Here is a 13,554-nt window from a genome sequence, read left to right as displayed (position 1 = left end):
GCGTGCCAAATTTAAATTCCCCATTTAATTCTAAACTCTTTCATTAAAAAATTCCAACTCTGTTTTAGAACAGTAGAGTGCGCCTGTTAAGAACATCCAGAAGAATTTATATCTTATTATGTCATTATAGAAACATTTAAAAATAGGTCCTATATTATACTTAGGAACATAAAATCTGCAGAATGACTATGGAGAGTGAAATTTTATCAAATGGAAATTACCAATTTAAATGCCAATTCCTTTATTGTGAAACAGACAACTAGCTAAATATAGGGAATGACTTGATTTTGGACATCATTTCGTTGTGTTCTGCCATATAAATGTGTCTTTGTATAGTTGACTAATACTTCTTTTAGTAGACTTGTCATTTTTCACTGAACAGATGCCCTCAATTATGCACTGTAATAAACCATATACGGATGTGGTCTGGTTTCTTTAGTTGTCATTTTGTCATATTGTCTTTGTGATAGTTTAAGTCTTCTCAATCTAATCAGCTAACTATAATTTTAGGGTTAATGCAGGCAGCATAATGACAGTGTTAATGGATGCCCTTTGCTTACTCGAAAAATCTGGGATTCAATGAGTAATGAGTAATAGCCTTTCACCACAGTATTGCATTTCCAATGACCAAATTAAAGTGAAGTAACTTACAACTTGACTGCATGAATGAAGACTTATGAACAATTCTATAGTTGAAAACTACAACAGAAACTTTGGTCATCCAACTGTGAAAAGCAGAATGCTTGTAAAATAAATTCCATGTTTATTTGTTTCTTGAAATTAAAAAGTATTATATAGCTCATACACTTTGAGAGTTTTGAGTTTTTATTATTTTAGCGATAGAAAATGACTTCTTTTAAAAACGGTAATCAGGATAATGAAAACAATGTGATACGATGGAGTAATATTTTACATTTTTAATTTAATCTAGTATCACTTCTGGATAAAGCACTCCATCTCTGAATCCATATCCAGAATCGTTCTGTGCATATCTCTATTATGATCTTATTATTTATAATATTTACTTATTTATATCACTATTCATCTATCTGTCACAGTGGTTGGAACACAGTCATTATCCAACAGATAATGGTAGAATTAAGAAATCAATGTCTATTTGGAGAGTTTATTAAATGTAGAATAACCTGTTGTAGGAATGATGTGGTAAGGGATAAAAGATATGGTTAAATAACTGACTTTGAAAATGAAAAAAATTTCAAAATTTACAGAATTCAAAATAACAGCAAGTTAATACATGAAGTTTATTCAGTAGATTAAATTTATCAGTTTTTAATTGCATAACATTCAGTATTTTCCTAAATTTTGCTAGAATATAAATTAGGTGGATTCTCAAAAATTTGATTATAATTTAGTAATGTTTCACTTGGGCCTCCTCTTTTATGGCAATATCCAAGATTTGAGAATCATTTTATGTGCTTCTCTTCCTACTTAAAATCTCAGCTACAGTAGACAAACAGACCTAATTTCTAGTAAAATCTCTTACTTATTTCCTAAACCTCATCCATACTGTGGTCCTGACATTGGTGTTTATTTTACAAGATTATTCTGCGAAAGAGCCAAATAAAGTATTGACATCGTAGTGTCTAACGATAAAAAGTGTTGATAGAGGTTTGGTTGAAAAATATGGTGACTTAGGAACTGCTTCACAATGTGACAAGAATAATGGTAATGTGCTTGAAGTGAAGTGGAGTACTTTGAGTGAAAGGAATAGCGATGTATCCTTTACTGCAATTTTTAAAAAAATTAAACAATCAGTGCATATTGATTGTATTATGCATGTGAATTTATTTTATGTCTTCAACTTGTTAAAATACAGTTAAGTTCAGCCTCTTTTATTTGTGCAGTTCCTATACAGATTTTCACAAGGTGGACCACACTGTTAGAAATATGTCATTGAAATTTTATAACAATATTGATATTTATCCGAGAGGAAAATGTGATTTTAAACTAGCTGAAAACTATACTTCAAGAAGTGATTTGAAAATAGTGTTTTTTTACGTACAGAAGCAGATTTCCAGGAAAATGACTGAGGAAGAAAGGAGATCAGTCTTTTCCACTACCGTTGCCGTCAAGTAAATATGTACATGCTTAGTAAAGTCCTACAAGGAAGGATCAGCAGCTTAATACGGACAGAACAAACATGGCTCCCAACCTTACTGTAGAATTCCTTAAACTTACATATTATTTAGAAGCATAAATGTAGAACAATAGAACAAGATAGAGGTTGCACTGCATCATGAGGCTCCTTTGTCACTTTGGCTTGGGACTCTCTAGCTTATAGTCAATTATTCAGTATAAGGGAAGGAATGTGTGTGTGTGTGTGTGTGTGTGTGTGTGCGTGTGTGTGTGTGTGTGTGTGTGTAAGCAACAGTGCCTGTGTCACTCTGGAAGAAGGGTGGTAATGTTCTCTGGAAGAACAACTTAAGTAGGGAGGAAATTGGAGCTGTAAAGTGAGAGAACTGGAAAGGACAAGAGGGCACACTAAACACTTTCTCAGAGAAGTTTTAATACTTATGTTTTTCTCTTTTAAATGCTAAAACATATGCATGCTTGTATTTCCCTACATTTTTAACTTTGTACTTTTCTCAATCTATTAATTTAACAACTGTAGGGCTGGGGATTTAGCTCAGTGGTTCTGCTGCCTGCCTCACAAGCATAGGACCTGAGTTCAATCTCTGGTGGTACAAAAAAAAAAGAACACAGAAAATTTTGAATAATTCTATTCTTAAAACTATACATACAGTGGGCAAGTTATTATATGACACCATCCAAGTGAAACATAGCTATTTTAAGGGACCTGACAATGATCAAAAGATGAAAATTATTTGCACTTCCCAACTCTATAATTTCTACATCTATTGTAGGTGTTCATCATGAGGAGTTTCAAATAACTAAGTGAACAAGTTACACAAAGATGTTTGTCTCAATTCTATAATAGAAAATTAATGAATCTAACACAAATTACATCAGAAAGGATTTATTAAAAGAACTCACGTTCATATTCATTGCTTATAGATCTACAACTCTTAAAATGTGGAAAAAAAAAAAAAAAAGAAAGAAAGAAAAAAAAACGATACAAGCTTCTTACAGGCTAGTGTAATGAAGAGACATTTCGGACCCCTGAGATTGTCAGAGAGCACATACGTGGTAAGTGGAAAAAGCACCCTCCTTTCAGCTTCCACGTTTCAGGAAGGTTGCGGGGGCAGGGTCACCAAATTACTCACTTTGCAAGAGAACCTGCCAGATACACAAGATGGGTGCTTGTAAGTGAAAAAGTAAATGAGGTGAGCATTTTCAAATTGTTGCCTTAAATTTAGTCACTGTTCTCCCTATAAGAAAAAAATAATTATATCTCGCACTAGAGTTAAAACTGATTTAATATATATTTAAATATTATATATTTAAAATATATATTTAAAAGGCAATATATTTAAAAGGACCATATGAAAAAATCTCAGTAATACTGACCAGTGATATTGAATAGCCTATGGTATTTTACAGTGAGCATATTTTTGGCAAACAAACAAAAAACAAAATAAAACAAACAAAAAAACTGCATGTCTGACATTCTCTTTCTTGTAAAATCATTTGTTGCATCACAACAAGTGATTCGTTAATATATCTCTATTTCAAAGTTAAACGCAAAATTCCATAAATGTTCTAACATATTTCTATACCAATAAGCAGTGATGAAAATAATAATTATTTTAGTTTTAAAATTATGTATAAGTAATGCCCTTCGGTGTAATGTTATAGGATCAAAATACAGAATGGCAGTAGAACACACATCATAAAGTAATGGAACAATTAATTATTAAACTAATCAAAATAGTCCTAAATAATTCCAATCTTCTGCACAAAAACATAAGAAACTAAAAACCTCAGAAAGAAGGGACTGGAATTAATATGAGAAAATGAAAAAATGGAAACATAGTCTTTGTAGATAAGGAGGGGTGGAGGGGTTGCAGAGTTGGCAGGGAAATGGGGGAAAAAATAAGAACCAAGATTGATTATGTAAATGCACAAATTTCCAATGATGCATGTCATTATATTGTATACCTTAAATGTACCAATAAAATTAATTTGTAAAGCTCTGACATTTTTACCATTATACTGATTAGTTGATTTAATATTACACTCCTTTTTTTTCTTTTAAATTGAATTTATTGGTACATTCTAGGTATACAGTACAGTTACATTCATTACTGGGATCTTGTAACTTTACATGCCAGGTCTTGGTTCTCATTTTTTCCCCTTGTCCCCACCCTCCCTTCACCCCCTCCTCTCCTCCCCACCTTCAAACACTTTAATTCTATTTTTACATTTTCTCATATGTTTTTTTCCTTTTCCCTTGTTCCCCTTTCCCTATCCTTCTCACTGTCCCTATACCTTTGGTCCTTTTCTTCCTATTTCACTTTGCTAATTGTCCCTTTAGGATCTTGAGTACTATTTTAGTTTTTCACACCAGAGAAACTATTTGGTATTTGCATATGTGTGACTTATTTATTTCACTTAGGAGTTTATCCTCAAAATGTACACATTTACCTATGAATGAATCTACTCTCTCATTCTTTATGGCTGAGTAGTATTCTATTTTATAGAAAAACCACATCTTCTTTTTCCAGTTTCCAACTGATGGGCAGATGGGCTTTTTTCAAGTTTTAGCCACTACAAACTGTGCCACTAGAAATAGGGATGTGCATATATCACTCTGGTATGATTCCTTTAATTCTTTGGGAAAGATACCCAGCAGAGGGATGGCTGGGTCAAATGGAACCTCTAGTCCCAGCTCTTTGAGGTATCTCCATATTGACTTCCACAGTGGTTGCACCACTCTGCACTCCCACCAAAAATGGAGAAGGGTTCCTTTCTCCCCACAACCATGCCAACATTTGTTATTGTTTGATTTCTTGATAGCAGCCATTCTATGTGGGGTGTGGTGAAATCTGTATTGTTTTCATCTGCATCTCTCAAATGTCCAGTGATGTGGCACACTTTTTCATATATTTACTTGCTGCTTTTATTTCTTTGTCTGAGAAACGTGTGTTCATTTTAGAATTTTAGAATTGGGTCTTTATGTTTGGGGGTGGGCTGGTTGTTTTGAATTCTTTATATATTTTAGATAATAGTCCTTTCTCTGAGGAGCAGCTGGTAAAAAGATTTTCCCACATTGTATGTTGTCTCTTAGTTCTGTTGATGGTTTCTTTTGCAGTGCAGAAGCTTTTTAATAAGATGAGATCCCAGTTGTTGATTCTTTCTGCTAGCTCCTATGCTACTGAGGATTTGTTCATAAAGTCTTTTCCTATGCCAATGTCTTCCAGAGTTCTGCCTAACTTATCTTCCAGCAAGTTTAGTGTTTCTGTTTTAATATTTAGGTATTTAATCCACTTGGATTTTAATTTAGTGCATGGTGACAGATGAGGGTCTAGTTTTAATCTTTGGCATGTTGAGATCCAATTTTTCCAACACCATTTATTTAAGAGACTGTATTTCCTCCAGTGGGGATGGGCAGCTCCTTTGTCAAAGATGAGGTAGCTGAGTGCATCTGGAGTTGTTTTTGTGTCTTCCAAACTGTTCCACTGATCCTCAGGTCTGTATATTACACTCATTTAAAAAAAAATAGCATGATCATGTATCGGAAGTATACTTGAACCTAGAGGTTTCTTAATGCAAATATTTAAAAGTCTTTGTCATTGAAAAAAAAGTCAATGAGTCACATCATCTCAAGGCAGTTAGAGATCATATAATCCCCAGTAGGTAGCGTCTGCTGCCTCTTTCAGGCAGAAGAAGCTATAGAACACAGACACTGCCCCAAAAGTAGGCGATACATGTTCCTGGGTGGGGAATGAGACAGAGGATTAGATTGTGGCAAAGATGGGGAAGTTGGTGTGACATAGAATTTAAAAATCACAGAGCACATATGCAGAACAGTTCCCAAAGCCCTGCCTATAGACTTCTGGCATATCCTTGAGCAGGTTTTTGATGGGATGGTGTAACCTGACATCCACTGGAGGAATAGGTGATACAAAAAGTACAATCTAGATTGAGTTTTTTGCTATTGTGTTCGCTCTTGCATGGCGGCTCACCCTCAGGCTATAGGGTAGACTTCTTCACTTTCAAATCCTAATTTCATTTTGCAGAACATTGTTTCTTTTCTCACCCTTAATAAACTTTTCCAACCATTAAGTAAAAGAGTAACAATAATACATAAATAAAAACATGAACATTTATGTAAAGGGTTTATTTGTCTGATATTTAACTATTTTGTGTATATATATATATATATATATATATTGCAATATTTATTAATTATACATATTAGCCCACAGTAATCTTTAAGTACTAAATAACATATATATATATATATAGTCATATTTGTGTAAGCATTCCTGTATTCAGTGTGAAAACTAATTTACATATTTACATGTTGAGAATTGTATTTAGCTAAAATTAAAATTTTCAAAAATGACAAATGATTTAAAATCTTCTATTTAGCCTCTGAATATATCAAAAGGCAGTGCAATGTTTTTCCGAACTTCAGTAATTGTTTGGAAAGGCAAATGGATAATAATTCATACTTACAATTTTTCTCATTCAATCACTATAGAAGTTATTCAGCTTAGCACACAATTTCAATGATTGTAAAACATTCCTAATTGGAACTCTTTAATGCAACAAGTTCATTTAGAATAAAGGAAATTATAACTAATGCATAAAAATGTAATCATTTCAAGTATTTTCTCTCAAAGATGCAATCTAGTCAGAATAAATCCTAAGAAATTGAGAACTGAAAATAAAGATAGTAATAGAGATGCATAATCACCTTAAAGGAGGTGATAGCTAAGTTAGTAACAAGTAAGAAAAGTTGTAGGAACTCAACCAAGGTCAAATGGACAATATTTAAAATTATGTTTCAAACAGGAAAATAGTTTCTTTATATTTTATTATTTCCCATCTAGTGATTTTTTTCTACTTTTTGTTCATTGTCAATTGTTTTATGTGTTTCACGTCTTATTTCTTCTATTTGATTACAAACTTCTTTTTTATTTTTTTAATTGTTTACTGGTACATTCTAATTACACAGTACAGTTACAAACTTCTTTTTTAAAGAAAAGAATAGGTTTGGGACACAACTTTATACTACTGTTGTATTGTCCTTAATGCACAATGCTAAGTGAATGATACATAAGATTTAAACACAATAACTTACTTCATCTTCCTTCCTGCTCTTCATTTTCAATTATGTGCATACATATATGTACATATAAACTATAATTTAAAACTTTAATAGGTAACTAGGATTTTAAAGTGAAAAACATGAGTCACAAGAATAATTGATAACTTGATAATGCTATGCAACTTTCAAAATTAAAAATAATATTTTAAACAAGTAAACAGGTGCTAGAGTGTACAAACTAGTACATTTTCACATTAATAAGTACATTTACTTATCTTGAAATTGGCTTTTCAATTTGTGTGGCATGACACACTGTACACAAATCCATTTCTTGTATTTTTTGTATTTTTTCAATTATTTAAGTTCATTGGTACATTTTAGGTATCCATAATAATTGCATTCATCATAGAGAATATGTACCTGTACATGATATATCTTGATTCTCTTTCTTGTATTTTCACTATTGTGTGCTTTTTTCTGAATATATTCAAAGGTTACCCTGTGAAGAAAATATAAAGTTGATTATGGCTTTCCCTTAAGAATTTTTCTTTTATATTTACTGTGTGTATGTAAAGAGCAATGCAGTAATATTATGTCTTTACTTCTTGCTCAGATAAATTTATGTTCACCCAAACAACTTACATTGAAGTATTTTGCATAATACTTTGATGTATTTTGCATAAACCAAATTATAAATTGTAATCTCTCTTTCTAAAGGCTTTTAAACACAAATGGAGTTTCTGAATGATAAGCAAATGTTTTAATGTAAAGTCACTAGCTGTGTTATATTTACATGGTGAAAAACTCTTATTTTCCCTCCTAACTTTCTTCATTGTTGCAGCTTCTTCTCTCAAAATATATGTTAATATGGCAATTTCCCAACAATGAAACTAGTCTATCACTTTAAAAATATGATGTGCTATAACATTGTTTTCATAAGTACACTTTTATCATTTCAGAATGCTTTCTGCTGTTTACATATTCAAATAACAGAATTCAAATAAGTTCAGGTCTCACATTTACTCAACCACCCATAATTTTTCATTAAATCAATATGAAAATTGTTGGTGCCCTCTCTTAAATCTTAAAACATAACTTTTGATCTTTATATAAATACCAATTAGAATAAGCAGCACAATTGTAAATATGCTGTTCTATAATATCATTAATAAATATTAGCATCTGAATATTGATAAATTGTCAGTGTGTGTCTGAAGCCGCTGAACTACCTACTAGCTTGTTCTACATAATTTTCCATTACTCAAAATTATAATTAATTTCAGTAACTATTTATTTTGCAGTTTATGTCAGATTGTCCTTTAGGCATTGGAAAAATCAAGTGTAAGATAAAGTTCTAAATATCAAAAAGCTTATAATAAAAAAGAGAAGACATATTAAAAGCAATAAATAATTATAGAACTTTAGATAGTGGAAAATTTTCTTAAGAAAATGGATAAGGGATCAGAAAAAGTAAGGAATTTAGGCCTTTAGGAAGGAGCTGATTTTTAAGGAAATGAAATTTAATGTGTTTGATTTAATTAGTGCACACTGTATGTATGCATGTAGGGAAATTTACTAAACCCCATTAAATATGTATAATTAATAAATGTTGATATATTCATTAAGTACATGTTGATGTATTAATTACATATAAAAAACCAAATTTTAGATAAAATCATCTATGGAAAGATACGCCTGAAGCATTTGCAGGGAGTGAAAAACAGAACATGCAAAGATTCTATGAGGCAAACCTGGCTTATTTCATGAATAGAGCTGCATGCATTGGATACAAACTTTGGTTGCCTAGGGACACTAACATTTTGTTTTGGTATAAGTCATTCTAAACACAGCTCTGTCTTTTAATATTTGCTGTCATCTGGTTCTATTTCTGTCCCAAGTATTTTCTCAACAGAGAAATACTGCAGATGACAATGTGTTTGTTTGTTTGTTTGTTTGTTTGTTTGTTTGTTTTAGTATGTGGGGGTACCAGGGATCGAACTCAGGTTCTTGTGCTTGTGAGGCAGGTGGTGGAACCACTGAGTTAAATCCCTAACACAGATGGCCATATTTTAACAGGAGGTTCTCATAAAAGCAGCATGGTTTGTTTTTTCTTGGCTCACCACTAGGTGTACTCTAATTTTGGTCAGCATCATGGTGATATCATACTTCTAATTTGATACCAGGTATACCAATATTTTGGGGAACATCTGAAAATTAGTCAAAAATTTTTACAAGTGACATTCCGGATTTTGCATATGTAGCACTCCTCTGCAAAGATAATCTCCCTCTACTCTCTCCTTTGCATCTCCTAGATACTGGAATTCTGCAGTATTAAAACACTTTGTTAGTTTATGAATATAACTCTATTAGATAGAAGGAAGTTGGATTGAAAGATTTCTTCCAGCACATCCTGTGCACGGAATTCCTGATCTCAAGGAATAAAGAGAAAAGGGAAATGTATTATATATTGCATTGCAATTATTCTGAGATAGACTTGATATATGTTTTTATTCTCCAATCATAATTCAATTAAACAAACACATATTGATTATGTATAAATGAGCTATTTCATGTTTAGTCAGTTTGCATCACTGTGACAAAGTATCTGACATAAACAAGTTAAAGGAAGAAAGCTTTATTTTGTTTCTCTTTTCTTTTTGGTACTGGGGATCTAACTCAGGCCCTTGTGCTTGAGAGGCAGGCAGTGGAACCACTGAGCTAGTTCCTCAGCTGGAAAGCTTGGTTTTAGATCTTGGTTTCAGAGGCTGAAGTCCCTAGTCAGCCAACTCCATTGTGTTTAGGCCTGTATGAGAAAGAAACATCATGCTGCTAAGGTGTAGTGAGGAAGAGATGCTCACCTCATGTCAAAAAAGAAAACAACAGAGAAGGGGCTAAGGCCAGATTAAGTATCCAAGGTCACAGCCCCCCGTGATCCACTCCCTTCACCTAGACCCCATATTCTTTTTCCATTAACCTTTCAATAATGCCATCAAATTGTGACATTGTCTATGGATAAAGTTGATGAAGGTAGAACCCTTATGATCCAGTCACTTGCCAGAAAACTCAAACTCTGATTACAAGACATTTTGGGGAAGATGCCTTAGATTTAAACCATAAGCATGCTTAAGCTTAACACTCATTATGCAAAAATCTGTGTATCTCAGTAATATTATGATAATTGCATAACTATTTTTCCTAGCATTTGATAAAAAAACACCATTTAGAGATGGTGCTGTTTTTTAAAGATGGGGACATGAAAATAGAACTAGAGATAGAAATAGAAAGATACGTTAGTTTGCAGTTTATTTCCAAAGACCATTTATCAAAATCTGCAGATCTCATTGCCCATTTAATTTTTCTTTCTTCTTTATTAATAAAATAAATTGATACTATCTGCTATTTCACTTTTAAATAAGAGCCCCTATGGTGGAAGTGAACAATTCTCAAAAAGAATGTGGCTGTAAGCATTTCTTAAAAAGATAATATCTTTCAAAAAGATAAGTTTATTACCAAAATATAATGCAATGCTTACAAAGTTACCTTTTATCAGGAGCTTTGCTGTTTGGATATTTGCCCGAGTTTTGAAGAGTGTTTAGTTGGCAACTTCGGATTTTCACTCTTTGAGGGTCTACTTTATTTTCTTAGTTATGCATTTCTCAATCTGCTTCTAAATTTGATGGCTTCTCCATGCAATCAAGCTTTTGTCACCCTATTTTGTCAACTTTGGTATTGCAACTCAAATCATTTCTCTGCCTTGCTAACTCTGTCTCAGACCTGACAAGAGAACTGACTTGAGGAGTCATTTGAAAAATAACTTGTTTATGTAAGATCACCCACTCTCCTACTTCCTAGAGATCAATGAAGATCTCTTAAGATTCCCATTCATCATACTCTGTCCTGCTCTTCCCATGGATAGAAAGCCAAATAGTAAGATCTTTTTTCCTCCCTGGAAGATTGTTTCAGCATAGAGATTTGCATAAATGACATCATGGTTTAACTATGGGAAATGTATAAATGAAATAATAAATACAGAACAAGGGAAACTCATGGTTATTTTAAGCTTGGAGAAATATCTAAAAAATGGATAATGAAAAGCTGGAGGTGATCACCAAAGGTTGTTAGAGGTTATATTCAATAGCTGAGCATTTATTTTGTTTTTTTCTGGATGTGCTGAAAAACATTTAGTTCTTTCAATTTCACTTCTAGATGTTTACACATTATACCAGCATTTATATTTGGTTTATCAAGAAAAAAAGACAGAAGAAATCTTATTGTGTTTCTCTCCCTTTCTATGCCTTTCTTTTGAGATATAAAGGTAACTAATGTATGGAAGAAATACAAGGAAAATAGATTTTTGGCTCAAAGTAAAAGCAGAGATGAGATTGCAGTTTGTGAAACTCCTTTTTAGAACTTCACTCTCAGACATGTGAATCTTCAACTCAAATCTCCTTTCAAGAGAGTACTTGGTGCGACCGCAAATTAGCCAGTAACTCTTTTGAGTTCATTTTGGGATTTGTGCCATCCAGTGAAGGAGCAAGACAGTGGTAAAAGAATCCAGCCAGTTCTGCCTTATTTGGAATTCATTTAATGGAAAATATTTTCTTTAGACAATCGACCCTTGCTATAGAAAGATTTCATTCAGTTTTTATTCCAATATAATAGAAATTTTTTTTTTTTTTTTTTTTTTTTTTTTTTTTTTTTTTTTTTTTTTTTTTTTTTTTTTTTTTTTTGGTACCGGGGATTGAACTCAGGTCCTTGTAAGGCAGGCCACCGAACCGCTGAGCTAAATCCCCGGCCCTAGAAATCTTTGCCCCATGATACTTTCATCTTTCTCCTACTTTAAGAATACATGATATAATAAAAATTGTGGGCTCTTAAATCCATTATAGCAGTGCAACCTACAATAACCGAACAAGTAGAGGCAAACAATAGTCAGTGTTGATCCCATGCATACCCTCCAACAAAACTCCTGCCACTAATTCAATAAATCTGAGATTCAGATTCAGGATTGTCACTACCAAGTATATCTACTCCATCAAAATAGTTCAGACAATGTTCCCATTTTGAAAATATGCCTAGTTCTAGAAAAAATTATCAGCATTTGCCTTCTCCAAATCATCAGTTAAGTTTAGATGTATAAGAAAGTAACTTTAATGCAAGGGCTAACACGACTAAGACAATACCTGAATATTGTGTAATAGAATATAGTAGAAGGAGATGACATTTTGATCTCTAAGCTGATTGACGTTAGCTTTTTATGTTTATTTGTTTCATATCAGTGGTTTTAATCATACACAGAGGAAACATATTTTCAAGAAATTTTGCATGTGTGCATAACATATACAATTTTTCTCTTGTCATTATTCCCTAAACAATAGTTTTCAAGAGCTATTAACATAATGTTTACATTGCATTAAGTATTATAAGTATTGCAAAGATGAGTTGAAGTTTGTGGGAGCATCTGTGTAGGCTCAATGGATTTTGTAGTAAAGCAATTTTTATAAGAAATTTGAACATCCACAGATGGTGGTATACACAAGAGGTTCCTGAAACCAGTGGATGCCAAGGAATGAATATGTATGGCAAAATAAAGCACTAATTTTGGCAAGAATTGGGATTAAAACTATATTAATATGTTATAAACAGAATAGAATACAAAATTCAGACTTTGCATTATCACCGTGAATCTCTCTGGTGTGTGAGGGAGATAAGTTCCAATCTCTCCTTCATAACATATTTCTAAAGTACTGTACAAATTATAGGAGAAATGCTGGAGTTCAGATTATAAAAGTAGGAGAGAAAAAAATTACTAATTATTTTCCTACTCTTTTCACTCTGCTTAATTCCTTTGCCGCTTGATTTCCTTTTCTTATGTCTTGTTACAGTAGAGTTTGGGACTTTCTTCTTCCCCTGCCATTTCCATTGGCTACAGGTTGTCTATGTCAGTGAGAATTCTATCATCAACTTGCATATATTTCTTTGCTCCCTTTGCTCATGCTCTTATTTGACAACTAATAGAAAAGATTAAAACTTTTTCTTGGTGTCATTTCCATAAGCTTAATTTTTGCAGCATACTCTTACGGTTGGAATTAAAAAGGTCTCCCAAAACTTCATTGTGTTGAAAAGGTAGTTGTTAAAGGGCTTTTGGGAAGAGGTTTGACCATGCCGGCTCAGACTTTACCAGAAGAATAATCTACTGATGAGATCTTATTTTGAGTGCATTATTGGAAAGTGATGGAACAAGAGGTATGGTTTATTTGAAGGGAGGAGATCCTGGGACTGTGACACCGGGGGCTATATCTGATCCCAGGATTCTTCCTGTCCTGCTCTCCTTTTTTTTTTTTTTTTTTTTTTTT

The sequence above is a fragment of the Fukomys damarensis genome, unplaced genomic scaffold (assembly GCF_012274545.1).
Source record: "Fukomys damarensis isolate Sample0158 unplaced genomic scaffold, DMR_v1.0_HiC HiC_scaffold_6, whole genome shotgun sequence".
Classification (NCBI taxonomy): Eukaryota; Metazoa; Chordata; class Mammalia; order Rodentia; family Bathyergidae; genus Fukomys; species Fukomys damarensis.
This window is presented reverse-complemented; position numbering follows the sequence as displayed.